We start from the raw sequence: 17,746 nt of genomic DNA on the forward strand, positions 1-17,746 counted from the left end.
GAAATGGACTTCACCCTCATCATAGGCATGGTGTCATCAATGATGGGTTGTGGTTGGTATCTTGACAGTGGAGCCTCATTCCAGATGATCGGCGATAAAAGTTTATTCAGTGCCTTGGAGGAGAAAGACCTCAAGATGCGCATAGAGATGGATGACGATGAAAGGTTTAGTGTTTCAGGAGTGGGCATGGTTTCTTTTCAGAGGGAGCATGGACCTCCTATCACCTTGACTGATGTGAAGTATTTGCCTGGACTAAAGAAGAACTTGGTATCGGTCGCGATGTTGGAGGACAAAGGCTACGATGTTGTCTTCAGTAAGGGAAAGGTTTTCCTTAGACACATCGCCATGAGACTGGTGAAACAGATCGGTTCACAAGTCAAGAACCTATATGCTCTTGAGATTCAAGATGCATGCAAAGCCTTGAGGAGCAAGTGAAATGTTAGAGACTTGGTGGTTGAGAGGGAGAGTAAATTAACTCTCAACATGCAGTCCCAAAAGAATTCTCAGAAAATTGTGGAGGAGCCACAATTGGAAGAGTCAGCAGAGGGATCACATGCAGCCATACCTCCAGGTGTGAGGTGGGGCGATGTGAAGTGATAGTCCCAAGAAGGTTGAAATTGCACAGAGTCCATTGAGAGGTTTTATCTCATGGATCTTACCTTGCTACGGGAGCGCAAAGTACATAGTAGCGGGAGGAATTAGTGGGATTGATGCAGTCAGAGATCAAAGTGACAAAGGCTAGAGCAGTGAGATACTGAAGACTGCAGAGAAGGATTGACAACAGTGTAGAAAGGCAGAGTTAGTAGAAGCGCAAAGTTTTCAGTTGACAGAGGCAATAACAGTCAGAGACTTTGATGACAGATGCATCATACTGATTCAGATTGAATGTTTTTTTTGTTTCTAGAGTTGTTGGAGCTACAACACTTGAGAGAAGTGTTGCATGCAGAAAATTCCAAAGGTTCAGGATCGAGATCGAGTTGAATTCCTTTGTTGTTGAGAGGGAGTGTTGAAAATAGCAACAAGAAATGATAAAAGTAGAATCAAGAATATTCCAATTTTAATTTGTCCTTGAATTAAAATTGAGAATTAAAATCAAATTTAATCTCACCAACTGCTTGGAAACAATTAATTAATTAATTATGAATTAATTAGTTGGAGAAATTCAAGTTAGAAGTCTTTTTACAGCCATGCAACAGTTATCCCTTAAATTAAGTTGATTATCCCTTAATTAAGGAGATAATATTGAGTTATATTTGAGTTGTAATTAGTTAGCTCAGTTTACTGAGTTAAGTCTAGTTAAATTAGTTCCAAATCGTTTGAGGAACTAATTATGAGTTATCAGTCAGTTGATGCATGCATGCACTCAGCCAGCGTACTCCAAATCACTGAAGATTCCCTCATCAGAAACTCATGCATGTCTATTCAGAAAAAGACCCAATTGAGCTAAATGTCAAGGACATTGTACTATCAGTTGCATGTTTTCTCCTATAAAGGAAACTCATGCATGCAGAAGGAACAAGGTTCCTTGAGGATTGCGTAGTTTTGATAGTGTGTTAGAGCAGTGTGTGAGAGTAGTGTTCCACTGGGTGAAGGAGATCATCCCAGAGGAACTGCGCAAGGAAATAGGAGCTTGGAGGGCAAAGGAGAAGGCTTGTGAGAAGCTTTGATTTCCTGTGAGCATCCAGGAGGATTGTACTGAGAGCTGGCTAGCTATGAGAGCTAAGGATTTGTATAATTATGATGTATTTCCACCTTGTATGATAATACAGATAGTGGGGTTTTTAGCTGAGGCTTTCCCCTGAGTATTTTCTGTGTTTCAAGTACATTGATTCTTCTTCATTTGGTTATATGTGTTCAGCTCGATCTTTCTCAATCTTTAAGCTTCCACAAGTTTGATAATAGACGTAGATAATAGTATTTTGCTTTGGTATTTTTCATTATCGAGTTAATTTACAGTCAGATTTCCTACATTGATCTCAGAGGTAGATTTGTAGAGAATTTTCAGAAAATTCTACATGAAATTTTGTGTTGTAGCTGGGTTGAAGTTGTTTAACAAGAAGAGGTTGATGAAGTTTGGTTAATCATCTTAGAACGCTGACTTGGTGGAGTGAGGGAAGTTTTTTGGTCTGGTCTAAGGTCTTGGATTGTCTCAATTTGATTTAAATCTACTAGTTGAAGAGTTTGACTGGGTTTTCCCCTTCATAGGGATTTTAACCTTGACTTAGTGCCTACTTATGGTGTTGCTGATCTTCATGCTTTTGATTTGATGATTGCTTGATGAGAAGAAGATAAAAAAGAACATAAAGAAAGCTAATAATAATATAAGAATATCACAAGTAATTGTCAATATAAGAAAATCTTTTTGCCTTTAAGAGTTTATAACACACTCTCCCCATGCAACACCATAACCCTCCACACTTTCCAGTCATTATCTTCATTTTTCTCAACAATTTTCGAAGCTACCCACTATGCTTGTTGGTCCCATTGGTCAATCTTCCAAACAAGCAGTGATTACTCAACTTGTTGTGAGTGACAAGAGACATAAATCTCAGGCCACTCTTTCTGATTCTTCACATGGCTCCTCACATTTTGTCACGTCCCACCCTCGTCAAGAAGAGAAACAAGCATAATTTGCTCCATCACACAGGCACAAACAATAGTTTACAAGTACTTACAACATATTTTTGGTATGCTTATGGATATTGCTGAGTTATCACTGTAGACAATATGATCTATGATGATGACATTAATTCAATTTTTCCTGGATAATATTCACTGCTCATACATATGGATATTTATGATGTTCCATTTATGGTATGGTTTTCACAAGAGATCATTATGCATATGTATACTTGTTTGTCATCAATAAATAAATAAATAAATAAATAAAATATATATATATATATATATATATATATATATATATATATATATATATATATATATATATATATATATGGAGAAACAAGGAGTGATGGGAGACAAAGGCTTCGATCTTTATGTGTTGATCCAATTTTGATATCATGCGTGGAGAAATTCTCGTGATGTATATATTTTGATTGGTTGCACGAGAGACATATATATGTTCTTTGATATGATATGTTATTTTATCATGTCTTTTGGTTGGGTATTATGCGGGGCAAAATGTTTAGTGACGAAATCTTTTATTTATGTATTTAAAACAAAGAAATCATTAAATTCAATCAATGTAAATCTGGAACCCACCTACTCGAGTCAAAATTAAAAATGTCTCATAAACTAATTTATTAATTATTGCCTTTAGAACATCCCTCCTCCCTCTTTCTAATCAATTAGATTAGGAAATGAAACTAAATACAATATTTTAATGGGAGAAACTTCCTAAACTATTTTGAAGATCTTTAAAAGGAGGGAGGATCTATGAAGGCCAGGGAGAGAGAACTATGAGGAGTGGCATGCTCTAGAATTTCTGGTTGTCATTTTTTCCTCTAATTTCAATTTCTAAAAATTAGAAGCTAATCTTGATGGTGACAATAATATTACTTTACTAAGGGGAGACAAGTTAGGGTGACTACATTATTATTTTCGAGGAATCTATCAGGTATCTTGTGTTTTTCTGATATGTTCCATCACTGTTTGAATATCTGGTCATGTTTAACCAGTGCTAACAACTATCATTTCGTAGAGAACAAGCTGCTCATATTTGTACTTTCATGAGGGGTCAAAATCTGCTTATCTCCTTGCTTTTTTTTCCAAACTATTGTATATGATTTGATCTACATTGCAGTAGTTTTGTGTTGAGATTCGCAAAAGGATTTCATAGAGGTATGCCTTTCAAGATTTGGCTATACTTTCTCATTATTAATAAAATCAACCATCGTTTTTATAGCTCCATTATTTTACATATCTCTATATTTATTATACATTTTTTTGGCACTTAGGATTCTGATAGACCCGGGATTTACGACACAATGGCCAACAAAGGCCCACTTAGTACCAACCCTTTTGACAACACCCATGATGTGAGTGAAGTCTCACTCGAGACACTAATGGGTAACTATTGGAACCCGATTTTCGCAGTGTGACAAGACTGTCTTATGGCTCACAACACACTACTCCTAGTTGTCACATGGTTCACTGTCTAACTGTTACTGTACACTGTGCAAGGTGCTAAACCAGTTTATCCATCCGAAAATGCAAGTCCAAAGCAAACATGAACGATATATGACCTCAGGTACAAATTCAATTCATTAAAGATAGAGTCAACACCAGACCTTGACAACTACATTAGTGACAAGCAATATTACTTAGCACTCCAACCCATTGTCAGTCGCTTGACTCTTCACACTCATTCCAAAGATTCAACACAAAAAATATCACAGGTCCAAACCAACACATATCATATCCATATGCAACAATCCCATACCATATTATTATTATGAAAATTGAGACTATTAACTAGTCACTACAAATATCCAAACTTTCCTACAATATTTCAGCGGCTAAGGCATCAAACATCATACAATATTCACATAGATATAAAACAAAATAACACAACCCCTCCATTCACTGATTTATATTAATATTAGCAAAAGGCCAATATTACATATATTAAGTCAACGAGCTTGTCGACCTTCTGTAACAATATATGCAACACTAGTAACTAGACTATAATCATAAACACCAGACCCATATAACATGAATAGAAGTTATTATAATCAGGTAGCATTGACAAAATTAACTACATAGGTGCCATGGATTACATTCAAAAGACACAAACATCAGACATAGACTCTATGATTCGACTTTTACTGTGCTCGACCGTCACTCAAAATTCCACTCTCATCAACTGTTGCTAATGCTTCTGCTATGTCCTCAGAGTGCCGTCTTATAGTTGAATAGGACCCCTTCAAAGCCTCTTAGATTCCTGCCTAACCAATCTAGCTGTCCCGAGAAACTGTTAGGATATTTTCCTCGTCCTTCTGAGTTTCCCCATCCAAATCAATGACTGTCTAAAATATCTTCTCCACTGTTTGGATCCACTACGCCTTGTCTCCTCCTTCCTCAAAATATCTCCAACTTTCTATTTGCCACGATCTCCCTAGTTGGCTCCACCCTCTGCAAAATCATAACCGATGATATTCCTTTGCACGTGCCTTCCTTCCTTGGGTGCCATTGTCATCCTTTCATGCGATGTCCATCTGTGTTGTGCTTTACATACTACGCCAACCCTATGCTGCGCTCCATCTACTGCACGAGCCCTATGCTGCGCTTAATCTACTACACCATACCTATGCTACATTCCATCTTATCCTTTCTGTGCTTCTTATCCCTACTGTGCAGTCCTACACTTACAAAAAAATTGCAATTTTTTTTTGGGCTCAACAAGACCCTAACACAAAAATGTGGCTCATCCCTGAGCCACTTAGTCCTTCTTCTATCCCCATAGATCTAGGACCTCCAATGTTACTGAGGTTTTCTTCTTTCCTTTGGTATGACTGCTGCAGGGAGAAACATATAACCTGGTTGCCTTAGAGCTCTTAAAACAACCAAGGAGGGGTCAACCACGTTCCCCTCCCCCCCACGATGCTCTTAGAAAAGGAAACTCAGTCACCACTGTTGCTCCAGGTATGAGTTTTATGTCTATCCATGGTATTTATCTCTTTCTTGCAGTCAAACCCATTCCTTCCCTCAGTGTGAGTGGGCAAGACTTTGAGTTGGTTGTTTTCTTCATGACGCAAGTCTTGGTCTTGTCCACATGCTAAGACGTGGGCATTGTCCCATGCATCCTCATGTTTTTCCATCATGCATTGGGAAAAATTCTTGTCCCGCTGTTATATTCCCTTTGGTATGGAGTGCATTGATACTGTCCTACCATATGGACTTGCAAGGCCTCTTTTCAAATGAAGTTGGGATGAACTAACTAGTGTGATTGTAGCCTTATGTGAGAACCATCCTTGTGAGTAGCAGGGATCCTCCCTTATTTGGAAATCTCGATGAAATTCTCCTAGCTTTCTGGACCTATACCTCCCATTCCCATCTTTCTTACCCAGGCCTATTTTCCGTAATCTCCTTTTCCATAGCCACATCCTCTTGTCGGCATCCATGTTCGGGGCGGTTCCTTCCACCATTCCCTTAAATTCCTTTCTTTATTTCTTTCACATTCTCTATGCGTCTCTATAACAATCCTCTCTTTTTCGTGCTATTTTTGTGTGATCTTCTCCTCTCTACTTCTAGCCTCACTCCCTTTATTCCTCTGTTAGTCTCAAACTCCTTTTTGAATACTTACCTGTTCTCCTTAGGGTCCTTGGGTGGTGACTTATAACATTTATCCCTCCTTCTCCTTCATCATGCCTCTTGGTGATCTTAACCTGATCATCATGGTTTTTTGATTCAAATCACCTTGATCGACATCAACCCATTCCATAATCATCTCTTAGATCAAACCAATATGATGGTTCACACGAGTGATTTGACTTGCTCCATTTAGTCCCAGTTGATTGAAATCTCTTCACCTTAGTATTAACTCTTCTTGGCCATCTTGTCCCAATAATCCATGGGCTTGTGGGTCTTCTTCTTTCACCGAATGGGATTTGGTAACATGTTTAGCCGCTTTCTTCCCTTTTCCAAAAGATTTCCCTAAGTGGAAAAGAAATTGAAACTCAAGCTAGCACTAGTACCTCAAACTGCCATGTACAAGCTCCTAATGAGGAAGAAAGAATTGAACTGTTTCATGTGAGGGTGATTTCAAAACATACTAAAATTGACACACTTTTTGATAGTGGGTCACAAGCAAACCTTATATCAGAAGACTTGGTCAAGCAGCTTAAACTTGAGACCGTTCCACATCCGAAGCCATATCCACTTGGATGGATTTGCAAGGATGCAAATTTACAAGTTTCAAGAAAGTGCACATTGCACTTTGCAATTACTGCACATTTTATTGACACAGTTGAACTTGATGTGGTACCTTTTGATATAGCAGGAATTGTTTTGGGAAGTCCTTACTTGTTTGACAGGAAAGCTATCTTTCATTGCCATGAAAACAAATATCATCTTTTCAAAGATGGCAAGGAGTTCATTGTTAGAGCTCATCGCAAGAAGACAAATATAGCGATGGTGAATGCAGGACAGGTAAAAAGGCTGGTCAATGCAAGTAAGAATTTTGTTCTTCTTATGATTAAGCCCAAGGTTGATGTGAATCATGAGTCATTTGACAATTGTGATCCAAAACTTACGTCAGAACTATATGATGTAGTTGATGCATATCATGAGATGTTTCAGGAGCCAACAGGTTTGCCTCCTAAGAGGGAGATTCAGCATGAAATCCATTTGCATCCAGATTGTCCTCTTCCAAACATAGGCATGTACCGCATGTCTATTATGGAGAATGCTGAAATAAAGAAGCAAATCAAGGATTTGTTGGACAAGGGTTTCATAAGGCCAAGTACTTCGCCATGTGGGTCACCGATTGTATTGATTCCAAAGAAAGATGGCACTTGGCGTATGTGTGTTGATTTCAGGGCCTTGAATAAGATAACGGTAAAGAATCGTTACCCACTCCCAAGGATAGATGATTTGCTAGACCAGCTGAAAGATGCTCGATATTTCACTAAGCTAGACTTGCGCAGTGGATATCATCAAGTAAGAATTGAAGAAAGTGACATTTGGAAGACAACCTTTAAAACCAAACAAGGACTCTTTGAGTGGCTTGTGATGCCGTTTGGTTTGTGCAATGCACTTGCAACTTTCATGCGGGTAATGGATGATGTCTTGTGTCCTTCTCTTGATGATTTTGTTATTGTCTACTTAGATGACATCTTAATTTTCAGCAAGTCTAGAGAAGATCATGTCATGCATGTTAGGAAAGTACTTGATGTTTTGAAGAAGAATCAATTATTTCTTAAAATGTCAAAGTGTGAATTTGGAAAGACTTCTTTGGTTTATTTGGGACACATAGTAGGAGGAGGTGCTTTGATAATTGATCCTGCTAAGATTGAGGCTATTGTGAAGTGGCCTACTCCCAAATCCATAACAGAGGCAAGAAGTTTTTTGGGTGCAGCTCAATATTGGAGGAAGTTTATCTCTAACTTCTCTTTTATAGCAGCTCCTATGCATGCAGTGACAAGTGTGAAGCATGCTTTCCAATGGGGAGGCAATCAGAAAAAAGCTTTCGAATCTTTGAAAGAGAAGATTAGTTCAGCTCCGGTCCTTGCATTACCGGATTTGAGACAGCCATTTGAGATACAAACCGATTCTAGTGATTATGCCATGGGTACAGTTCTTCTACAACATGGTAAGCTTATTGCTTTTCATTTTGAAACTTTTAATGGTGCTGTTGTAAATTATCCTACATATGATAAGGAGTTGTATGCATTGGTACAAAGTGTCAAAAAGTGGAAACACTATTTGATGGGCAAAGAAACTGTTATACATACCGACCATCAGTCCTTACAGTACTTGCAATCACAAATCAAGTTACAACAGTCACGACACTTCAGATGGACGGGCTTCTTGCAATAGTTCCATTTGGTAATAAGGTACAAGAAAGGTACTTTGAATAAGGTTGCTGATATGCTTTCAAGGCCTATTATTGGTGTTGTTACTTTACTTAAGAATGATTCCATTGTACATGATAGTTACATAGAACAATATGCATCTGATGATGACTTTAAAGATGTGTATGCTAACTTGAGTAAAGGGAATCATGTAGAGGAAAATGACTATCACATGCATAACCATTTGCTGTTTCATTTGGGCAAGTTGTGTATACCACAGGGGGAGAGAATAAATGTCATAAGAGAAGCTCATTCTTCTCTTATTACTGGCCATTTTGGTGTAAGCAAAACAATTGCACATCTACAGAGATATTGTTATTGGCCTCGCATGGTAGATTATGTTTCAAGGTTCATAAGAGGTTGTTCATTATGTGCTACAAGCAAACCTAGTAATAGGAAGCTTGGCTTGTATACTCCTTTGCCGGTACCTTCTAGACCTTGGGAGAGCATCTCTATGGATTTTGTAGGAGGTTTGCCAAAATCTAGAAAGCAACATGATTATTTATATGTAGTAGTTGATCATTTCAGCAAAATGTGTATACTTATGCCTTGTAAGAAAACTATAACTGCTGAACAAACTGCTGAATTATTTTTTCATCATGTATGGATTCACTTTGGTTTGCCTACTTCCATTATTAGTGACAGGGATTCCAGATTTGTGGGGAATTTTTGGTCCAACCTATGGGAGAAGATGGACACAAAGTTGAAGAAGAGTACTGCTTTCCATCCGCAAACAGATGGACAAACCGAAGTTGTGAACAGAACCATTGTGCACCTCTTGAGAGGATATTGCAGCAAGCATCCCAAGTTGTGGGACGAACATTTGCATTACATATAGCATGCTTACAATCGTGCCAAGCACTCCTCCACAAACACCTCACCGTTTGAAGCTTGTTTTGGTTACTTGCCAAAATCACCTCTTGATTTCATTCTTGAGAAAGATGTTGCCATTGAGGGACATAGTGATATTGAAAAAGCTCATTCATTCATTGAAAGAATCAGCAAATACATCAGCAAATTCAAGAACAACTTGAGAAGAGTCAAGGCAAGTACAAGGAAAGACACGACAAGCATAGAGTCGATCACAAGTTTCAAGAAGGGGATGAGGTATGGCTGTACATTAGTAAGGAAATGATGCAAGGAGAAGGTAAAAAGTTGAAGCCTATTTGTTATGGTCCATTCAAAATCCTCAAGAAGGTTGGAAATAATGTTTTTCAATTAGATTTGCCTTCCTACATGCAAATGTATTCTGTTGTCAATGTGGAGAACTTACGTTTGTATGAACCTCCTTTGATTGCTGATCATGAAAGTGCTGTTCAGCTGCCATCTATAGAAGATTTCTCACCAGAATTCTTAGATGAGCTGAAAGAAGATACAATCCTTGACAGAAGGACACGCACTTCAAGGAGGGGCAATGTAGATTATGTTCAGGTTGGTTTCAAAGGCAGCAAACCGAACAAGGCAAAGTGGATGGAGGTGGACAGAGTGAGGGAGCTGTACCCTTACCTCTTTAATAGGTAGTTGAAGGCTTTTGGGGTCCAAAAGCTTCCCAATGGGGAGGCGTGATCAGGTGCTCATGTCCTAAGTGTCGTAAAATGTTCAAAATTTAAAATGTTCAGAATTAGTTCAAAGTTGAAAGAATGAAAATTTCTTGTCCTCCTGATTCCGGCGCCACAAACGGTTCGAAAAACGGTCACCGTATGAGAAAGTTATGGCAAAAAGAAGAATTTCTCAGTAACATTGGAATTTTGAATTTTTCAAAAAAAAATAAAAAAGAATATTCCATAGAATATTCCTTGGAATATTCCCTTTAAACATCCAATATAAATATTCCACGTGGCAACCCTGGAGGCCGCCACGTGGCCCCAGGTGACATCAGCATCAGGTTGGAAGCGCATATTAAAATTTTGGATGGTTGGAGGATCGAACCCGCGACCTCCATATTACAAACAAACTGGCTTACCGTTGGGCCACTACAGTGGACGTTGAATGATTGGCGGATAAAATTTTATTTAAAGTTTAAAATGGTTGATGGGCGGGAAATGAAGGGGACCAGCCCCTAAGCGGCCAGCCCCCATACCATATGATCGTGTGCTGAAAACCGTGGCCTAGATCCTAACCCCGGCGCGGAATCCAATGCTAACAGCCACCCTGATATTTCGGTCACATGCGCGCCAAGAACGGAGTTAACCGGCGGTCAGCTAGCGGCGGAATTGGCGGTGGCGCCAAATTTGGCGGCCGCCCCATATTTAGCGGGGCTATCTGGCAGTCAGCCAGTTTTAACTGGAGTTTTTTTAGGCCAAGCTGGCAGTTGGGAGTAAATGGCCATAACTTTGGCTAGGAAAGGCGGTTTTGGACGATATTTTTTTTGATTTTGGGTATTTTCGACCTTTTGAAGCCATTGGTGGAGGTTTTACAGCCATATGAGGTAATTTTTAGAGGTTTTGGAGCCGTGAAAGTTCTAGGAGCCATTAGGGCCCAGTATTGTGAAGACTGTATAGGGTTGCAGGTATCCATTGGAGGGGAACCAGTAGTCAATCCTGAAGGATTCAAGTGTTCTGAATCCATTTTTACCATTTGTTCCACCTGTAGATGCTTCTATTCAGCTGTATATTGAATTTGAGCATTTAATTAAAACAAGGACAGGCCCATTTGGGAGCTTTGGACCCAACAGACGTAGCCCAGGAGGGGTGAACTGCTTTATCAACTTCTTTTACATCTGTGGTTGATTTATTTTGTAGAAAAAATTCGTTTTAGTGTGTTAAACAGTAAAAGGAAATAAATATGCTATGCTTAAATGGGTCATGAGCAACTGAAATTTTCATTTGTTTTCTTTCTGCAAGACATGGACATCTTTTAAATATGTATATATCTGAATTGAATACCTTGCAAACCATTTACAAGTAGTTTCAAATTCAGATCATCGACATATCAATCCCCTTCACACAGATCTAGTTGTTCAATTACTGATATATCTCCACCTTCAATGATCATCTACCTTTTCTTTAGATTAATATTTAATTGGTTATCAAATACCCATTCTATCTTGAAAAGGGACGGATAAGGATCGATATCATCCATGATATTGATCACCTTGAAATCGACAGTGCTTGACACCTCGTGAATGTATACAAGTAGTTTTGACAACTGTCCGATAAGAAAAATCCAATGCTGGTTTTCCAATCTGAGCTAAATTGGCGACCAAGTCAGCTTGAGTTTTCCCATCATTTCACATGTTCTTTTCAGTATAATGTTTACATATGATCCCAGGTCTAGAATGATGTCGTCCATCTCGTACTCTCCAATTTGTGCGCCGAACCAGAATTCTTTACTGGCCATTTTCCTCCAAGTAACTTGACTCAAAACCCTTAGCGAATCTCACGTCGTAGTCTCCTTAGTTCTGTTAGAACATTGTTCTACCATCCTTCTGAACTTATCCAAGGCCTGAGGATCTTTTAATAACTCCAAAAAACTTTGTAGCAGACTCTGAACTGGATCTACTGCTATAATTTGTTCTCTAATTATGGTGGTATCAAATATCTCAGCCATGGCTGCTTCATGCCTAACTTCCAGCCTATCCCATTCTTCCACAACTATTTCCTGTCGAGCCTCCTTATATGTGGTCTTTTATCTGACTGGATCAAACTTCAGAGGGGATTTAGAAGATCTCCTAACCCATTGGGGCTATGATGTATAGGGTTTCACAACATCGACTCTTTTTCTGACAACTCCTCATGTTATAGTGCCTACCCATTGTTGAGTCCTACGAGGCTTGAAGACTATCATTTGTACATTAGGAAACTAGACGTTATATGGCCCCATACCCTGCAGATTTTTCACCACATTCCTCTAGGCTTACACAAGCGAATTCGCTGCGACAATCACCATATAAGTCAATCAACAATTTACATTCATTCCTATGGTGACCCTCGTTTGACAGATGGTGCACCATACTTCCTCCCGCTTCTCCTTCCATTTCGTCAAATCTTAGAGTTGGGAATCCAATATAACTAATTGGGACTGCATCTGTACCATACCATTGTTCTCCCCTCCACTTGCTGGTGAGGCTTATAAATTCAACACCAGCTCCATAGATTCTGACTACAAACCTATCCTCTGTTTCATCAAGAGTATCTTAATGTGCGGAAGCAGTCCCGTAATAAACCATTCCTCTTGCTACACATCCAGAATTTTGAAGGTCAACCTATTACTTTAAACCGTTGATTGAAGTCCCACACCGACTCTCTTGGACTCTGTTTGACCTCCTCGAGTTATGTAATACATTGAGACTCCAACTTGGGCCTCTAAAACTCCTTGATTAGCACCTACTTAATCTCCACTAGGGTCTTGTTTTGTTGAACTGGAGTTGCACTTTTAAACTTCATGCACCATGTTAGTGCACAATCCCTAAACATGGCTTCTAGCAATGTGATCTTCGTGGCCTCATCTTGGACCTACTTATCTATCCAGACGACCTCGCATACAAACAAATGTTGTTATGGGTCCTCATTCCCAACACCATGAAACATGGGCATCCACAAACCTACACGTGCCATGGTAGTCTACGTAGTATGCGCAACACTCCCTGATGAAGTACTAGAGACTGTGTATGCTATACTACTAGAAAAATGCGCATCTGACTATGCACCATTCTGATTTTGAATACCTTGTGTCATCCCTCCTACAACTAGATCAATTCCACTACTACTACCATTTCCTCCTCCCCGACTACAATTACCTTATACACTGTTCAAATCAGTGCACTGAGTGCTTACCTCTTGATTCGTGGATGTGCGCAAAGTGGTGGGTTCGACCCTAGACATGGTCTGATTCTAATGTTCCAGTTTTTAATATTCTGTACTTCTTGGACTCGTTAGTTCCTTTTCTCATTCCTCCATTTGTAGTGTTCTGAATTGCATCCTTTCATAGCTTTGGTCACTAGCACTACTCTGTGTACTACAATGACCTCTCCTAGCCCCTCCCTCTCAACTCGTTTTGGAAGGCACCAATGATGATCGACCTCCTCCTATGTCACCCCTTCAATACCTCCTCCCACTCCTCAAAGTTCCATCCTCATAACTCTCTTGATCCATCATTTACTTTTTCCTTTTATGTGCAGTTTTGGGTCCACTGTCAGCCTCCACCAAAAACTTTATTCCTCTTTTCCTTTCCTGCTCCTCAAACTATCTCTCGTGTCTCCCTCACTTCTCTATCCATGCGAATGACTTAGTTCCTCATGGTGTCAGATTCCAAAGGAAGAACACTGTGGTCATAAAACATCATCTTTATCAACAATGAGATTGACCTTATAAATTTGCCTCTCAGTTCCTTCAGAAATTTCTTCTCTGTTGTAGTATAAGACATCGTCACTTCCATGACAAACCCCACAATATATCCTTCGAGAACACTTTCAAACCAAAATTCAACAACAAGGGAAGTTTTGTTGCTTATCGCTAGAAGCTGATGTACTTCCTCCAGTGTCCACTTCCTTGGCCCATCGTGCCTATACATCGGGTTATTGTCCTTCAACCATTGAATGCACTTAATCACGATATTAGGAAACTCTCCAAAGAAAGCTTCATGGAATTTGGTAAATACGTACTTTTGTAGCCATTTCTCCGAGTTCTGGTTCTTGTCTTCAATCTCTTTCACAACGAACTAGCACAAATTCCGTTTGAACCACCGTGTAATTTCCTCCCTCGTTGGGTTCCACAGTTTCCACATTCCTATAAGACAATCCTGTCACACAACCATCCTAGTCTCGACAACAGAACCATTTGTTGGCACATGATGATCCAGGTGGATATTGGTGGCCACCTGCCAAGTCCACCTGGACCCCCACCATTGTTTCTCTCATCATTTTCAGTTTCCTTAATTGTAGCACAACTTACTATTTTTAGCAGTTTTTCGGGTCCTGAACTTCTGGAGCCGTTTTGAGGCCCTAAACGACGTTTTTTGGGAAATCTGGGGGAAACATGGGTCCATGGACCCATGTTGCCCTTCCCAAAGTGGTAGTTCTCGGATAGATCTTTCTAACGAGCTATTGTACGCGTCAAACGGAGATCGTATGCCAAAGTTACGACCCCGGGAAGTTGATGTACCAATTTACCCAAACGGGGCCCACAGTTTGGCGTTTCATCTCCTAGGGTTAGGTTTTGGAATGTTAAGGGTTTTCCATTGTTTCTCAACAATAAATAGGTCTTCGAGCCTCATTGTAAGACAATTCAGAGGCATGTAGCCACCACATCTCTTCTCAGAGATAAGCTACCATCGCCCTAGCTGGTTTATTTCCATTTCTGGTTGTAAGCATATTTCAGTATTTTCCATTAATGAAATGAAGTATTATTTCTGCTGCATCTTTGTGTATAGGGTTATCTCTGTAATTCGTTGCGTTCCTGTTTAAATACGGATCAGTGGTATCAGAGCGGTTTGCTTTTTCTCTGTTTTTCTTTGCATGTCCCCAACAAGGTCGGGATATAAGGAGTTAGGGCTTGAACTGGTCGAACCTTTGCAAGACCAGCCTCGCAAATCCCGACGACCTCCCATGGCGGATGAGAAGAAAGACGAGGGGGCAGGAGATCCCATCAAAATCTTGCTCGAAGAAGCCCTCGAGCGACAACGGAACGCAATGATGGACAACTTTGCCCAGATCCTTCAGCGTCTACCTAGAAGCGACGCATCGGCTTCCAGCAGCTACTCTGGAAATGCCACGCCCTTTAAGGTACAAGTTAATTTTGAAATCCCCATATTCGAGGGCCAGATAGACACAGATGCCATAGATAAATGGTTAAATCTGCTAGAGGGTTATTTTTCTGTTCATGAATTTTCGAGTCGAGAAAAGATTGTTTTCGCTCTTCTCAAAGTAGCCCCCCACATCAAGGACTGGTGGGAAACCTACTGCGAGCAGAAGGATGAAAGTACTGGCTCACTATTTTCAGCCGCACCCACCTGGAATTCATTCCGGGATGCCATCAAGGAGCAGTACTACCCTGTCGGAAGCTATGAGGATGAATACATAAAGTGGACCACGCTACGGCAGGGAAGGGACCAAGACGTGCCCGAGTTCACCAATATTTTCCATACCCTTCGCACAAAGTTGGGTATCAAGGATTCAGAGCAACATTTGATACTCAAATACCGTGGCTGCCTGCACAAGTACATCCAGGAAGAAATACAATTCCTGAACATCTCTTCACTCGGCGCAACATACTGATATGCCATCAAGGTCGAGCAGAAGTTTAAACAAAAGAAGCGAGACTTTGGATCTGTGAATCCAAAGCAGGGGAAAGGTGCCCCTAAACCACAGAACAAAGGACAAAGCCAAGGCGGGACAACCCAAGACAACCCGCCGAAGCTGCAAGCAAAGAACAGTGCCGCGAAGCCGAAAAAGGACACTGGAAAATGGTGTGAGTTCCATAAGAGCTCCACTCACAACACAAGTGAGTGTCGGGCCAAGCAGTCACTAGTGGCTGAGCTAAAGCTTTCAGAATCAGATGCATGTTCCGACTCTGAGTCAGAACCCGATAAGGGGAATGACAAAGGGAAGCAGATCATTGATGCGGATCCCAACGCCAAAGTTGCTACCGCCAATATCCAGAAAAATGAACCCGAAGATCCAGAGAAGGAGGAGCGTCTCTTCCACTCCCAGATGTGGGTAAAGGGCTCCCCGATACAGTTCATTGTTGATAGCGGGAGTCTAAAGAACCTCATTTCGGCAGAGGTCGTGAAGCGGTTGGGCTTACCGACCACATCACATCCACAACCATACACCATTGGGTGGCTTCACCAAGGACGAGATCTTCGCGTGAGCCAGCAGTGTCGCCTTCCATACAACATCAAGCCCTTCACGGATGAGGTATGGTGTGACATTGCTCCCCTTGAAGTTTGTGATGTATTATTAGGACAACCATACTTGTGGAAGCGACATGCTGTGTATGAATCAAGGCCCCGTGCTGTTATTATTACATTGGGAAATAAGTTGTACAGGATACCAGAGGTAGCACCACCTACCGCCATCTCTTTGATTACTGCAAAACAATGCAGTAAGATCATTTCCAAAATCAGGAAATTTGTTTCCCTGATGATATGCCCTCAAGGAAAGAAGAAGACGGTGGCCGCGGCCTCCAGATGGGGTCCCTCTGCACGACAACTACAGATGGACAAGGTTGTGGAGGAGTACGAGGACATCTTCACCTCCCCTGCAGGGGTTCCTCTGCACTGTTAGGTCAAGCACTCCATCGATCTGACCCCAGGTGCACCGCTACCAAATGGACCAATTTATCGGCGCTCCGTTCTGGAGAACAATGAAATCAAGAGGCAGATTCAGGAGCTCCTGCAGAAAGGTCACATCCGTCCGAGTTCATCGCCTTGTGGGAGCCCGATCGTGTTGGTACAGAAGAAGGATGGGACATGGAGACTCTGTATTGACTATTGGGCGCTGAACAAGATCACTGTCCGTAATAGGTACCTGATCCCGCGGATTGATGACCTCCTAGACCAACTAAAGGGGGAAAAATATTTCAGCAAGATCGATCTAAAGTCAGGATATCACCAGGTACCAATCGAACCCTTTGATGTGTGGAAGACTGCCTTCAACTCTAAGGAGGGCCTTTTCGAATGGTTGGTTATGCCTTTCGGATTGACAAATGCTCCTGCAACCTTCATGAGGCTAATGGATGACATCTTGTGACCATTCACCAACTCCTTTGTAGTAGTATACTTGGATGACATTCTGATCTTCAACCAGAGTTGGGAAGAGCACCTCCACCACATCCGATAGTTTCTCCAAACACTGCGGCAACACAAGCTATGTGCCAATTTGGAGAAATGCACTTTTGGCATGACCCAGGTTCAGTATCTGGGATAAATCATTGATGAACAGGGGGTGCATGTCGATCCAGCCAAGATCCAAGTCATTCGGGATTGGCCATCTCCAACTACTCTAACAGAGCTCCGCAGCTTTGTAGGTCTTGCCAACTTCTACCGCAGGTTCATGTTGGGGTTTTCTCATATTACTTGGCCCTTGAGTCAAGTCACCAAGGGAGGGGCGAAAGCAAAATTCTTTTGGTTGAATCTCAACAGAAGGCATTCATGGAGTTGAAGGATCGCCTCTGCACGACACCAGTGCTCGTGTTTACCAGATTTACAACAACCATTTGAGGTCGAGACCAGATGCCTCTGACTATGCTATTGGGGCAGTCCTTACTCAA

This window comes from Pinus tabuliformis, chromosome J (assembly GCF_031772625.1).
Source record: "Pinus tabuliformis cultivar Carrire ecotype Pingquan chromosome J, CPIR1, whole genome shotgun sequence".
Classification (NCBI taxonomy): Eukaryota; Viridiplantae; Streptophyta; class Pinopsida; order Pinales; family Pinaceae; genus Pinus; species Pinus tabuliformis.